Source organism: Ailuropoda melanoleuca, chromosome 12 (genome assembly GCF_002007445.2).
Source record: "Ailuropoda melanoleuca isolate Jingjing chromosome 12, ASM200744v2, whole genome shotgun sequence".
Lineage (NCBI taxonomy): Eukaryota > Metazoa > Chordata > Mammalia > Carnivora > Ursidae > Ailuropoda > Ailuropoda melanoleuca.
Genome location: NC_048229.1, coordinates 70,792,711 through 70,802,691, shown reverse-complemented (window position 1 = coordinate 70,802,691; position 9,981 = coordinate 70,792,711).

Below are 9,981 nucleotides of genomic sequence, written 5' to 3'. Positions count from 1 at the left end.
GGCTCATAAGAGGGAGGAAACTTTAGCTAGAAGTATGCAAACAGAATCAAGTACCTTTCAGAGCATATACTGTCCAAATCTCCAGGTGTGCTAGTTGATTTGTGACTGTATGTCCCCAGTATGTGTTCTTTCCTACCCGGAATCCTCCTCCTCCCACTTGTGGGTAGGTACTGTCCTAAGCGTGGATCCCAACAGTGGATAGAGCCTCTGGAGGAACACAGGTGCATGTGCCCATGGCGTGCCCGAGGACCCTGAATCCTGAAATGACTCTGCTGTCTCTCTCTGCAGTCTCTCTAACAGCAAGCGAGGAAGGAGATGGAACAGCACAATAGTTAGGCCACCAAGCTCCATCATCAGACATACCAAGATTCAAATCCAAGATCTGGCATTTTGAGGCCAAGTGATCTTGGACAAATAGTTAAGGTTAGTAACTTTCTGTTGTCTTACGTAAAGTGAGTACATGTATTTATTCATAGAATGGTAGGAAGGATTAAATTATGCATTGTATTCAGTATAGTGCTTGGTAACATAGTAAATGCTCATTAAAGAGTATCCATGGATGGTTACTTAAGAGACCATTTGGGCTGCTAGAAATGTCATATTGGTATTTAGTTGAATTAAGAGCTCTCTGCATATTATAAGACTATGAATAATTACAGTTAAAATTTCTGTAGAGCTTTAGAGGCTCATGATAAATGAGTTTTGTCCATTGATTTTAATTTAAAAAATCTATGAATATAATATCTATTTAAATATTTGCTATTTAGAATATGGTAATCCTGAGAAAGTACTGTGCTTATATCCTAAAATATGTATTTATTGTATATAAGATAAGTGATAAGGACGATAGGAAGAGAAATATGCAAATATGGTATAAAGAAGATGTGGAACTCATTTTTTTTCAGTATCAAGGCAAAAGGGAATATTATTAATCTCTTTAATTAGTCTGCCAGAAATAATTTATTACCCTGTATTCACATATCAGACTCTTGAAATTTGTGTACCTGTAATATTCCAAAATATAAGATAAATGACCTTTCAGTTTCTCTTACACTGTTTGCCTGTAGTGGGAAACTCAACATCTCTGTTACCATAAAGTTTGTGCATAGATGGCTGTTGGAAGATCCTGAAAAATACCCTCATTTTTTGTCATTCTAAGAAAACAGTGACCCTCAAATCTGCTAGCCAAGTTTGTATCCTGTAGATGTATTCTTCAGTCAGATATTTTATATTCTATATATTTTAGACTCAAATATTATAGGAGAAATTAATTAGGACCCCCATAACCCTTACAAGATATAAACTGACCTCAATTAGAATTCAAGCTAATAATTAAATTCAGATATAACATCCATCCATTTTGCACCCTTATCTTGAACTACAATTGATGGTTTACCAGATAATCATTTCATTCCAATTACTTCTTTTTGTTTTGAACAACTATTCAACTCCCCAGAAGCAAGTGAAAAGTCTTAAGTACTGGATTTATTTTTTTTTCATGGTCATTGGTGTTAATTGTAGTATTACTTTGAATTACTGGCTTCTTGTCTTTAATTTAACACTTTCTCTGTGCAGCGGTTCATCTCAGCCCTGCCTACGAGGTATGCCGAACAAGGGAGTATTTGAGAATGGGAGAACCTAGCTGTCCACGTGGTGCCGAACCTCTCCAGATCAGCAATTTAGCTGGCCTTTTATACTGGGAAATGGCTGTCCTTGCTTACAGCCATTCACAGTTGCCTTTTAATCATTCTTTTTTTTGTTTGTTTTTTTTCAACTCAGGAGAAACACAGTGTCACAGGGCATTTACATTTACTTGGCATGTGAATTAATGGTTTCCATTAGAATTCACTGACTAGACTTTTTAAAGCAAAAATGATTGGGATCGGAGAGAAATTTTGTAAGGCTTGGCAATGATGTAGAGAAATGGGAAACTTCACACGTTGCTAGTAAAACAGTACAGTGACTTTGGAAAACAGTTTGGTAGTTTCTTAGAAAGGTAAATAAATATGTACTATACATCTCAGGAATTCTCCTAGGAGTCCACCCAAGTAAAGGAAAAAATATTCCCACATCAAGACTTTAATGCAAATGCTTATAGCAGCATTATTCTTAATAATCAAAAATTGCAAACAGTCCAAATGTCCCGATGAATGGATCCACAAATATGGTATATTAATACAGTGAAAAACTATTCACTCCCAAGGAACAAGCTACTGATACAGGCTGCAATATGATTGAACCTCAAAAACACGCGAAGTTAAAGAATCAGATGCAAAAGACCATGTATGTAGATACAGAAATATTTTGGAGCTGGGCCATCAGATTGGACATAAGTGACAACAGCAAAGATTGTGGGAAACTTCTGACGTTTGGCCAAAAGAAGAAGGTAGATGTTGAGCCTTGTTTAATGACATGGAAAATACTGAAGGGTATAGGTTTAGAGGTGTACCTGGGGGCTGTAAGTTTGAGACCCTGAATAGGGCTCCTGGTGAGAAGTCACATATGAAGGTGAATTTAAGAGTCTCAAGCTTTAAGAAGAGGTTAGGGCTGGAAAGGTAGAGACCTTTAAAGCTGTGACTTGATGAATTGTTACAGCAAGTGTATAGATGGAGAGGAAAACTGAACCCAGAACGTTGGGACCATGCAGCCTGTAGATGTCATAGGAGGAGAATAAGCCAACAGACGAGAGTAGGAAGGAGTGGCTGAAGTGAAGCCAGCCCCAGGGGGACTAACACAGAAAGGCACCCTGATGGCCTAGACCGGAATGAATACAACTATAGAAAGAGCCTACTACTGTTACATTTATTTTAACTGATAAATGTCTATTTCATTTTTTCTTACTGGTAAATATATTCTAATTAAGCTTTGCATTTTGACTTCTTTTCATTTAATGGAAGCATTTTTTCCCCCTCTGCATTTATAATGATGCCATCAAGTCTTATCTTCAGGAAATTAATTAAATTGTGAGACAGTCTGGAGATGAGTCCATTTTCAGACAAATACCCCCTGTTTTCGAAATAAATTACCATAGCCAACAATTATTACTCCAACTATTTAAAAATTCCAAGCGGCTATATTCAAAAATTCTCACCCATCTAAAGCCTTTCAACAAGTTATTTGTTCCTTATTTACATAATATATTCGAGAGACTGTGTGAGTATGCCAATGAGGCAATTCCTGTAGAGAGGGCCAAGAGGAGGTGAGAGTCATAAATGGAGTTTTAAGTCTTTCATGGAAACAAATTTTAGTCTGAATGTTCATTAAGTTTGGAGTTTTTTTTTTTTTAACCTTAAACTTTGAAAAGTGAAAACCACTGGAATCTTTATCTTTTCAGTGCATGTGCTTTCAATTAGCTACTGTCTAAACAGGTAATCCAACTGTTGTCATGGGTCAAAAAGCCAGTAAACAAATGTACTCAGAAAGAGGAAGTGTGGTCTTTCCCTTTGTTCCAGTCTTTGTCTTCTGTGACTGGTGTAAAATGCCTAGGGCTTTCTCCTGAGCCCTCAAAATCAAGTAAGGTCCAAGAAGGAGCTGCCTGGTGTCCTGTCCATCCCTTACCCCTCTGTTTGGTCTCTCAAGTGCTAGTTACTCAGTTTCCCATTGAATTGAACAAAGATACGACATTATGAAGATGTTCCATTCTTCTCAGTTTCAACTATTTGAGCTGCTAGCAGTCACTGAACAAGGAATAACCATTCACTTACTATGATGAAGCCAAATTAATTATGACACAAATTACGACACAATCCACAAATGCTGCTTACTGTTCTCAGTTATCATTGAGTAGCATAAAAGCGCTTATGGTAATGTATGTGTTGAAGTCAGAAAGCAGTCACCACTGAAAATAAGGAAAAACAGAAGAGACCAGAGGGAGCAAATCATGTGCCAGAATGTGATATCTTCCTGCATCCTAAGTATTTTCCCAGAAACCCACTCCACACTCAGCTTACTGTACAAAATACAAACTGGTTTGGCACATTCCATTTCCTAGCACACATTTAAAACTGGCCTATGGCTCCTTGGAGAAATGTCTCACTTTTGGTCTGGGGCAGGAAATACAAGATAAGCCTAGACGATCTAGTAATGTCAGAAAGCAGGGAATTGCTCAAGAAAAAAACCAACCACCTGAGGCACGCCAAAAGGACACAGGGGTCAGCCTGAAAGAGCTCCCAGTGGCCGGAGCTGGAAAATTAGGAGCAACGAAATAAATGATGACAGCATTTCATTATAACAAAAATAAGTATCTGATCAGTATTGATAGAAGTAAATGGGTAAATGAATAAATATGGGAGAAGGGCTGACTCTTCCTTTAGAGAAGAATGACAAGTAATTTTCCTCTTCCCCGGGGAGATATGTCCCCACCCGGTGGTATAATAGTTTCCCTTCTGCTGAGTGTAGGCTGGATTTAATCACTAGCTTGCACAGAATAAAATAGGCAAGAGAGAATTTATAGTAAAGAAGCCTGGCATTGATCAAGATTAACATCCTCATTGGAAAGTCATGTTGATGTCAGCAGTGTCTTCTGTGATTGGGGTCAATTACATCTGCAAGTATAGTCACACATTTCTGTGTCTTTCTAGATAGACCATAGTGTTTTTTTTTAACTATAGATCCTTCAGTACCATGAGGTCTGTTGAGTCATATGGCTGAAGAGGCAGAGCTACGAGTGTCTCAGCCTGCATCAGCTTCAGCAAATATTTTTGTCCTCAGGGCCACACTCAATACTAAAAGTCTTGCGTATCACCCAATAAGTGAGTCCGAGCATTGTCCTCAAGCACCANCATTGTCCTCAAGCACCGAGTATGCAAAGCAGGTGCACTTCTTTCTTTGTTGTAAAAGATGCAACGTGCAGTGGTTGTCCTTGATTTTTCAGGGGGCGTGCAGGCAATTTCCTGAATCTTTGTAGACTTTCTCTCTCGCTATCAGGGCATCTGGAGTATTTGTTGCTTCTTGATCAAGAGACTAATATGATGTCATAAATATAATGGACCAAGGTATGTTCTGCAGAATATCCAGTGTGCAAGAAACCTTAAAAGACTGCATTGTGATGGAAAGCAGAATTCATTCCCTGAGAAGCAGCTTGCATGGGCTGAGGGCAGTTCCCAGAGGATGGGGTAGTACACATGAGGCACGAGTGGCCAAACCCTAGAGTGCTGGGGATGGGTGCACCGGGGACCTGGCAAGCATCGCTTATACTTGTGATGAATACCATGAGCAAAAGGAGGCTAACGTGCGTGCACACACACACACACACACCGCTTATACTTGTGATGAATACCATGAGCAAAAGGAGGCTAACGTGCACGCGTGCACACACACACACACACACAAAATCACTCATGAATTAGAGAAGATATTTTAGGCAAATGACTGACAATTAATTTGTTATAATACCAAAAATAGAGAAGCCATTTACTTGTGATTCAATGAGCCATAATAAGCTTCACGAGGTTTCATTTGTATTTACACTGGTAGAATGTGGATTGCATATGACATCACTGAAAGCCAGTAACTAGAATAAAAATCAGAGACAGAATATAAATTGAGGCTTAAAAAAATAGTTCAGTGTGCTGATTGCAAATGTATTTTTTTCTTTGTTTTTCAAATCCTGCAAAGTTAAGCTTATATGGTCACATTTTAAAGTGGCTAATACCCAGATCAAAAGCCTTTCTCAAGTTTTTATCAAATACAACTCTAAGAGAACAGTCTTTTTAACTTCTACAAGTGTCTCAATGAATGCATTACTGGAAGGCTCACTGACATGCATGTGACTGAGCAGAAAGGCTCAGTTCTCTGGACGTTCTAAACATAACACTGATGAAGGGAATAGGATAAGGTGACAGTTGAGATGTGCACGTCTTGATCATAGGATGAGAATTTGGGTCTGAATAATTTGAGGACGAAAGACCATTTTTATCATTTGCTGGCCGTTTTAGTGAGCCTCACTAGGTGGGCTGTAGGAGCTCCCTTGGAGCAGCTGGGACTGTGTTAGTGGTGGCAAAGCTTTGTGTGTCAGCTGGACCACAGGACGTACTTTGGCCTATGATGTGTTGGCGGTAACAACTGTGCACGTGCAAGGGTAGGCCTTCAGAGGCCTTGTGTATTTATACCTGTCCTCTTGTGTATTGGCCTTTGCCCTGAAACGAGCAAGCCCTAGTTGTTGTCAGCCAAGAAGGATGCAGGACATGTGGATATGGCCGCTCCAGCTCTCGCAGCCAGAAGCAGAGCTGCTCAGCCACACTCAACCAAACCCAGCTGACTTGAAGATCCAGGAAAACAAATGCGTATTTCCATATGGCCCCGACCGTCGACGGCCATTTTCCATCATCAGCTGATTGTGTACATGCCCGTGCTCCATCCTGGTCTCCACCCTGGCCTCTCTTCACATTTCCTTCGTCCTCTTCTACAGCTTTCAAGCTGCACCTCGTAGGTCGCAGCACCACTGGAAGTATGGCCGTCCCAGGCCATATGACCTCTACCATCTTTGCTGACGGCACAAGCCCTGGGCCTAACTCCGGTAGAAACCACATCTGTAAGCTTCTGCAGGAATCAGCCACAGAGTGAGGAATTGAACTAATTCTCCCATTAATTGGATGCTGAAGATGAATTATCCTGCCTGTGATCTGTGCAGGGATTGGGAAATGGATGACATTCAGTGTATACCTACTGCATGCATCTCATTTAGTCCTTATAGTAAATGTTTCTATGGGCATTGCCATTCTTAGAGGATACGGGAAATTCAAAGTGTTTGTTACTTGCTCAAGGTCACCCATCTGGGAACTGGCTTTGGACCCAGGACTGTCTGGTGCCAAGTCCCATTCTTTCTCCACTGCTCCAGTGCATCTAAAGTCCACAGTGATGTTGCAATTACTCTGATTTGCTGAAATCTCTAATATTTACATATGTGTCCTAACAGACCAATAGAACAGGAAATACTAATCTCCATTTTTTTCTCTAAAATGATATATGTAATTTATCCCAATACCTGGTTCCTAATGATTAGCTACCATTAAGTGCTAGCTAATTTCTCTTCACTATGATCACAAATATTGCTAATACAATTTTAAACAAGATATATGAAAAGGAAGAGGTATTCCCAAGCCATTTACTTTGGCTAGCTCCATGGAAAACATAGATCCTTAACAATGTGAGAAATGTATTCTCTGATGATTTACCCTCAGAATTTCTCTTTGGAAGGAACTATTTTTTTTGTTGTTGTTTATAAAATATTTAACATGCCCTCCAGGATGGAAGAAGAGAAGCTGGGGGACTGGATGTGAACAGAACTCTAAAAAGTGCAACCAGGGCTGACTTCCTCTCCAGGGAAATGCCATGTAAACTGGTGGCTGGCACTGATATGACCCTGAGCATGCCCACAAAACCACTGTGTGTGGTGGCTTAACTCACCTAGTCCTCAAATACCCTGTGCGTTAGTTGTACTTTTACTAACCCACTTTTCCTAATCAGACCACTAGCCACAGAGTGGTTAAAGGACTTGCCCAGTCACATAAGCCAGAGGCAGTAGGATCAGGAATGAAGTGTTCTGTTTCGCCAACTGTTATCTTAGTGACCCTTCTTTGACTTTATTCCTCCCGAATGGGATTTTCTGCAAAACAAAACTACACAGAAGAGGAGGCAAAGAAAAAGGTGGGAGTCAGGATGGAAATGGAATCCCTACAGGGGAAAACATTGAAGTCCTGAGTCAAATCCAAAGTCACTTAAGAAACACCCAAGAGGATGAATGGATTAAAGTGGAAAACGATATAGAAATCAATGGCTGATATAAAATCGGGTATTTTTGTCTCTGCTACATGACGTAGACTCAGAACCTTAATAAAATCTACCAGACTCACAGTTGCTCCTTTTAAAAAGTGTTAGGTTTGTTGGTGAAGACAGTGGCTATGAAGATGCTGAATTTCCTTATAGCTTACACAGTGTATGTAAATAGCTATTCCCTCAGTGCGGTAAAACACCTATAAAATAACTTGAAATTCATGTGCGTCAAGATTTGAAAAAAAATGAAGTTTAGGCATCTTGAGTGGAAAGGAAGTATATGGAACGAATGAAAACATTTTTCAAGATTGTCTTTCATCTCACTGGCAATAGATCATTATTTGAAATAATTTTCTCCCATGAAACACAAGTGTGTCTTAGGAAATGGTTATAATCTGTTCTCACTGAGTTAGAGTGGGATCCTACTTCAAGGGAGTTGGAAGAATCTGGAAGAAAAAGGGAGAAAAAATTTAATAGCGCGCAACTCCTGAGGGACTAAATACAAACATCATTGGTAACGGGATGCAACGAGACATGACAGAAACTCATTCCTCAAGAATCTGTTGGATGTGCTCCATCCTACAGCCTCCACTTGGCAAGGGAGAATTTCTAGGAGCAAGGAACCTCAAAATAGTTACTGCTTATGCGAAGATCTGGAGTGGCGAAGGCCATCAGTTGTCCTCTCCAGAAAATTTAGGAAGGACAGAAGTAATTATACTTTGGAAATGACATGGGGCTTTCCCCAGAGGGGGAGACTTGATCTTACGTGTCACTGTGATGTTCATAGTGCTTTACAAGGAGAAGGGCCTTCAATTCACTGTCATGGATGAAAGAGGGAAGATCACAACTGCACATGGTCTAGTTTATTCTTTGCTGACTACCAAATGACCAACATAGGAGGAATCTCCACCAAGCTTCATAGACTCACTTTTTTAATTCTAAAGACAATATAGGTAAACTATGTCCGAAGTAAAACTTGTAATTTCGGAATGCTTAAAATTTTAGTTCCCCAAATTCTGGTGTTGACACCAATTAAAGACGAGTGTGTCCTCTCACTAAGTCAGCAAATGAAATCAGGACAGACAGTCCGTATGGTGATTTTTCCAACCCGACTTTATTGTAAGAATTAGGCAACAGACTATGATCCATTACCATGGAATCCCATATAGAAAATAAGTACTATCTGTAAAAACTTCTCTATAATTCTGTAAATACAGAACCACTTTCAAGGTTATTTAAATTTATTCCGTCTAGAGTCAAAAAGTGTATGTTTGATTGGTTGTTTTTTGTGGTTTTTTTTCCTGCCCAACATTTTATTTTTTTTATAATATTTTTTATGTTATGTTAGTCAGCATACAGTATATCCTTAGTTTTTGGTGTAATGTTCCATGATTCATTATTTGCGTATAACACCCTGTGCTCCATGCAATACGTGCCCTCCTTAATACCCATCACCGGCCTATCCCAGTCCCCCACCCCCCTCCCCTCTGAAGCCCTCAGTTTGTTTCCCAGAGTCCATAGTCTCTCGTGGTTCATTCTCCCTTCTGTTTACCCCCCTTCATTCTTCCCTTCCTTCTCCTACCGATCTTCTGATTTTTTATGTTCCATAAATGAGTGAAACCATATGATAATTGTCTTTCTCTGCTTGTCTTATTTCACTTAGCATAATCTCCAGTCCCGTCCATGTTGCTGCAAATGTTGGGTAATCATTCTTTCTGATGGCTGAGTAATATTCTTCCTTGAAAAAGTGTATGTTTGAATTCAAGTTTTCTCTTTTATTGGCTATGTTATAAAAATCTATTTTAAAAAACTTGCAATATAAATACTGGCAAAGGTACAGAATAGCTGAAACTCTCCTATATTGTTGATTGGAAGCAAAATGTACAGCCCCTTTGTAAAAGAATTTGGCATATGACCCGCAATGCCATGCTTAGACGTTTACCCGAGAAAAAAAGACGACCTATGTCCCCACAGAAACCTTACATGAATGTTTATTGCAGCTTTACTTGTAATTGTCAAAAAGCCGGAAATAACCCAAAAGTCATTCGGGAGATGAATGGAAAAATTATAGTACAACTAAAACCTAGAATACTCCTCAGCAGTATATAGGAGTGAACTCTGGATACACACAGTAACTGCCTTAGCTGGATCTCGGAGGCATTTGCTGAATAAAAGAAGCCAAACTTAACAGGCCGCATACTGTGTGCC